The sequence below is a fragment of the Pipistrellus hanaki genome (genome assembly GCF_964339955.1).
Source record: "Pipistrellus hanaki genome assembly, chromosome: 1".
Classification (NCBI taxonomy): domain Eukaryota; kingdom Metazoa; phylum Chordata; class Mammalia; order Chiroptera; family Vespertilionidae; genus Pipistrellus; species Pipistrellus hanaki.
Genome location: NC_140503.1, coordinates 48,934,869 through 48,941,267, shown reverse-complemented (window position 1 = coordinate 48,941,267; position 6,399 = coordinate 48,934,869).

Sequence of the window (6,399 nt, the reverse complement as noted above, 5' to 3'; positions counted from 1 at the left end):
ACTGTTGACTGTGCCGTTGGATTGCCCTAGTGGGAAGGAGAAAAAAGCTCCTGACTGCACTGAACCCCACTTCCAACTGCACTGAACCCAGTTCCGGGCTCATTGGGGGAAAGACTAGACTGTCTGGTAGTGGGCAAAACTCGAGGGTACCTTTCTCTCAGAGGTGCTTGCAGCGAGTACCAAAGCAGCGAGTACCAAAGGACACTGAGGAACACTGAGACTCGGGAACCTCATAGGGCAGGGCTGACAGAAAGCCAAGGCTGTAGGCTCCACCCTGAAACTCCACCCCATTCAAGCTGAGCACAGAGGTTTTTGAATAACACAGCTGATCCTCACAGCCAATTGAACTGGAGGTCAGTTCCTCCCAGTGATACCAACAACAATGAAGACTTAACTACAAAAAAACTGTACACACAGTCCACAAAAGGGTGCACCAAGAATGTCCACCTCAGATAACTGAGAGGCTGACCCACTAAACCATATAGGACACCTTAACACACAAAGCCACCCTACCAATTCAGGGAAGCAGCGAAAATGCCAAGACAAGGAAACAGATCACAAACGTAAGAAATGGAGGACAAAAAGAGACTGGATATAGAGTTCAAAACCACGGTTATAATGTTTTTCAAGAATTTCCTAGAAAAGGTCGATAAAATAAATGAGACCTATGAGGATATAAAAAGGGATCAACTAGAAATAAAGAATACATTGTCCGAAATAAAAAATATTATACAGAGTCCTAAGAACAAAATGGAAGATAGCAAGAATCAAGTCAAAGATTTGGAACATAGCTGAAACCGGTTTGGCTCAATGGATAGAGCATCGGCTTGGGGACTGAAAGGTCCCGGGTTCGATTCCAGTCAAGGGCATGTACCTTGGTTGCGGGCTCTCTCTCATTGATGTTTCTAACTCTCTATCTCTCTCCCTTCCTCTCTGTACAAAATCAATAAAATATATTAAAAAAAACAAAAAAATAAATAAATAAATAAAAGATTTGGAACATAAAGAACCAGAGGACACTCCTCCACAGAAGCAAGAAGTCAAGAGAATCCAGAAAGTTGAAGATAGTGTAAGAAACCTCTGGGACAACTTCAAGTGAACCAACATCAGAATTATGGGGGTCCCAGAAGATGAGAGCAAGATACTGAAAACATATTGAAAGAAATAGTGAAAGAAAACTTCCCCCACCTGGTGAAAGAATTAGACTTACAAGTCCAGGAAGCACACAGAACTCCAAACAAAAGGAATCCAAAGAAGACCACACCAAGACACATCATCATTAAAATTCCAAGAGCAAAAAACAAAGAGAGAATATTAAAAGCAGCAACAGAAAAACAGGTAGTTACCTACAAAGGAGCATCCATACGATCCTCAGCTGATTTCTCAACAGAAACCATGCAGGCCAGATGGGAATGGCAAGAAATATTCAAGGTGATGAATAACAAGAACCTACAGCCAAAAATACGCTACCCAGCAGAGCTATCACTCAGTATCGAAGGCCAGATAAGGAGCTTCACAAATAAAAAGAAGCTAAAGGAGTTCATCACCGCTAAACCAGAATTATATGAATTGCTGAAGGGGTTCTTTCGGAAGAGGAAGAAAATAAAGATAAAAATTATGAACAATAAATATTTAACTACTGTGTTTCCCCAAAAATAAGACATCCTCCAAAAATAAGACCTACTTACAGGTTTCCTTCTGAGTGAAATATAAGGCATCCCCGGAAAATAAGGCCCTCCTAGGCTCTGTCTCAGAATACTATTGCTAAACATGAGAGATTTGGTCCACTGATTCTGAAAGAAATGGAGTCACAAGAAATTCACCAGGAAATTCAGGAATTGGATTGTTATGATGATGTTCCAGAAGATGATGACATGATTGTCATTGAATAAATGAGTAAATTCTTGATACTGTAGGATTCACAGTTTGTCTGGTTTGTGTTGACAACTACCATACTACCGTACCATATACAGGTAATAAATTTCCTTTATTTTCATTTAACAATAAATGTGTACTATATTCTTCTTTATGAAAAAATAAGACATCCCCTGAAAATAAGACCTAGCGCATCTTTGGGAGCAAAAATTAATGTAAGACACTGTCTTATTTTCGGGGAAACAGGGTATCAACAAGTGAATCTAAAAACCAAGGAAATTAAAAAACCTGATGAACAATATTAACTGTTGAGTATAATAGAATTAGAGGTAAGGAATGGGAGTGCTCTGACAATTCTCGGGGAAAAAAGGAGTGGGGGGTGAGGGAAGAGGCTGAACATAAACTGTGCACCTATGGATGAGGACAATGAGGGGTGGGGAAAGGGCAGAGGGTGGGGTGGGAACCTGGTGGAGGGGGGAAAAATGAGAAACTTTTGTAATAATATGAACAATAAAGATTTATTTTAAAAAAGTAAAATCATGAAAATAATATAGGACAAATTTTAATATTTTTATAATTGTTGGATAGAGCAGATCTTTCTTAACATAAATGCCAAGTTGGAAACCTTAAAGGAAAAGTTTATGGACTTAAGCACATAAATTTTCTAAAATTTTATATGGCAGCCAAATATCATTTTAAGAGAAAGATAATTAACTGGAAAATTAATTGCTACATAGAAAACATTTACATTTACCTTATTTTTTACATTATTATATTGTAAAGAGTGAAAAAAATAAGTAAAATATTATCTACACTAATCTGCATTAATAAAAGAGAAAAATGCTAAATTGACCATACCTTTGCTATGCCCACAGCCAATCATGAACTCAACAAAGATGGCAGTTAATTTGCATATGCTGAGGGAGGGAGGAATGAAGACTGAAGACAGCATAGAAGGAAGAGGGGAGGGAAAGGTGGCTGCTAGAAAGAAAGTGAGGGGCGGGGGAGGGGGGCCAGAGGCTGGGGGTGGCAAGGCAGGTGGGGCGGGGGTGGGAGGGGCAGGAGGGGTAGGCGGGGTGGGCGGGCTATAAATGAGATATTTTAAGTGGAACATATAGTTTAGTATATATATTTTAATTCTACTTTTAGGGGAAAAAGGAAATATTTATACAGTATAGACCTACTGAAAAAAAAGTCTGGAGGGATGCATTTCAATCTGTTAACAGTGGTTAGCTCTGGGCTAGGATTATGACAAATTTTTTTGTTTTAATTTAAATGAATTGCATGGCCAGCATGGCTTAATGGTTGAGTGTCAACCTATGAATCAGGAAATCACAGTTCGATTCCAGGTCAGGGCACCTGACCAGGTTGCAGGCTTAACCCCAGTAGGGGGCATGCAGGAGGCACCCAATCAGTAATTCTCTCTCATCATTGATGTTTCTATCTCTCTCTCCCTCTTTCTTACCCTCTGAAATCAATTTTTTTTAAAAAGCTATTTTTAAAAAATAAATAAAAATAAACACTGAATTATTTTTATTTTGTCCAATTTAATATGATTTTATGCTCAAGGGGACTTGGTTATTTCTTCATCAAATAGAAAAGAAAGTGGAGGAGAGACAGTTAAGATGGTTTTCATACACTGAATGTTTGTGTCCCCCAAAATTCATATGTTCATGCACTAATCCCCAATATGGTAGTATTTGGAGTTGGGATCATTAGGAGGAAATTGGTTTTTAATGACGTTATTGGGGGGTGGAGTTCCCATGATATGATTGATGCCCTTAAAAGGAGATAAAGAAACAAGAGCTGTCTCTAGCCATGTGAAGATACAGTGAGAAGGTGGTTGTCTGTTAGTCAGGAAGAGGGACCTCACCCAAATCTGACCACACTTTCAGCCTCCAGAACTGTGAGAAAAAAATAACACAAAAAACATTTGTTGTTTAAACCACCCAGTCTATAGGCCAAACTGACTAAGATAATGAGATTCATGGTGAAGTAACTTTGAAGAAATGTTTTTCAGGATAGATAAGACTTGAGCTTGTTTTAGGCCCTGGGAAAGAAGCCAATGTGGGAAGAGATTTGGGAGGGTAAGGGGAACATTAACCAGCCAAAGTCCCAGAGGGGCTGGAACAGTACACAAGTGTCAGGGCTAACTTTAGAAAGAAGGAAAGGACAAAAGGCCAACATAAATGAAGTTAGGAAATCCTTTTGAAGAGGGAAACAAAAGGTATTAAAACTATTGAACTCATGTGTTTTCCCAATGAATTGGGAGAAAAGATCATCATTGCAGTAAGAGGGCAGGGACTAGGAGCTGGAGGGGTGTAGAAGAGGTATATTGCTGTTGCATAGAATGAAATAGGCATGATATTCTTGATATTTATCCCAGATCTACCAAATCATCATCTCTGAAGGCGGGTGATCCTAATGCACACTAAAAATCTAGAACCTTTGAAACAAAAGGTTGACTAAGGATATGGGGCTGGTGCTGATGCTAGATCACAATTGTTTGAAAGAGTCAATTAATACATTTGTATGATTTTCTCCAGCATTATTGAGAAAAATCAATAGCTGGATATACTCAGAGTTGGGTTTTGGGAATGTGGGTGTAGAAGTTAAGTCGACGGGTGGGTCAATGGAACTTGAGATGCTGGTAACTGCATCATTAACTTGGGTAATCACAATGTAAGAATAGGGTGGAGAGAGAGGAGTTGAAGTGGAATTTATGAGGAGGATGTAAAGCAGATTTCTATTGTAAAAGTGAGTGGGTGAAATGCAAGAACTGCGTTTGGTCAGTGAGATGTGTCCTGGTGTAAAAGATTTTGAAAAGGAGATGGTGACATAGTCCCAATAGTGGCTATCAAAGGAGCTTCTGAACTACTAGAGTGGAGATAAAGTTGACCCAAGTAAAAGAGGTCAGAATGTGAAATGGTCATCCTTATGAACACCAGGTTTGTTGGATTCAATGGGTGGAGGCGAAGGTGGTACTCAAGACCAAACCAGATAGCGAAGAAGAAAATGTTAGGGTCAGGGAGAGTGAAAAAAAAAACAAAACAACTGTGACTGTTGTTTGAAGATAGAATAAAAGTAACAATAAATATTTCATTGTTCTCTACCTGAGCATGAAATGTTCAGCCTCTGCTCTCTTCAAACTCTTTCCCTAAGTAACCTCATCTTTATTCACAGTTTTAATTATCACCTCTATGTGCACACAGACCTTCCTTCTGAATCCAGATCTGTATCATTTCCTACTTGACATCTATCAGAAAGCACCAAAGAGCCCCTGAGGTTCACCTTGCACAAGCAGAGTTCATGATCTCCCACTGCAATCCTGGTCCTCTTCCAGTTTGTTCTCCCATTGCTCAGCACCTCCTCCCCACAAGCCAGGATGAGTCAGCAATCAACTTTGATGACTCCTTTTTCCCCGTCTTCTATATCCAATTCATCAAACTTCCAATCCTATATAATAAAAGCCTAAGATGCTAAGTGTCCAACAGTCCTTTTGATGATTCGACCAGTCACTCTGACAGCACTGAACAAAGGGGGAAGGTGCTCTGACTGGTAGATTAGCTTGCTGCTGGGGTCTGGCCAATGGGGGACTAGACAGGATGAGCCAGACACGCCCTGGAGCCCTCCCCTACTGGCCAATCTTCCTTGGTCCCTCCCCAACCTCTAAAATATTTCTTATAATTAATTTCTTTTCAATGTGCACAAATCCATGCATCAGGCCTCTAGTTTAAGATATAAAGAACTCTTGCCGAAACTGGTTTGGCTCAATGGATAGAGCATTGGCCCGCGGACTGAAAGGTCCCAGGTTTGATTCCAGTCAAGGGCATGTAACTTGGTTGTGGGCACATCCCTGGTAGGGGGTGTGCAGGAGGCAGCTGATTGATGTTTCTCTCTCATCAGTGTTTCTAACTCTCTCCCTTCTCTCTGTAAAAAAAAAAAAAAAAAAAAAAAAAAAAAAAAAAAATCAATAAAATATATATTTTTTAAAAAGAACTCTTGAATCATTCTATTTCTCTCCATTGTTACAGCCACTACCCAGTCCCAGATTTTTGTAATACCCCACTTACAATGGGCCCACCTACACCCCCAGGAGGCTCCCTCAATCCCTCTCCACCTCACTAGCCAGGATGATCTTTCCAAAATTTAAATCTGTTGGTGTCATATTTCTGCTTAAACCACCTCAAAGACTTATTATTGGGTTTAGCCCTATAAACATGATTTACAAGTCTCAGTAAGGTCTGAGCCCTGCCCACAGCCCCAGGCTCATTCTTGCACCACTCCTTCACTGGGAGCCAGCTGCAATGGCTTTGTTTCATTCTTAGATAGGCATCATTCTATTTCCACCCCAACTCCCAAGGTCTTTCTACATGTTCTTCCTGCCCTAGTACCTGTCACTGGTTACCCCTACGCTCCTTTTGATCTCAGGCCAGGCATGATTTCTTTGATTTCTTCAGAGACCTCTCCAACAAGGTCAAATCTCCCTGTTACAGTCCTTCATATTCCCCAACTTTATGGCAT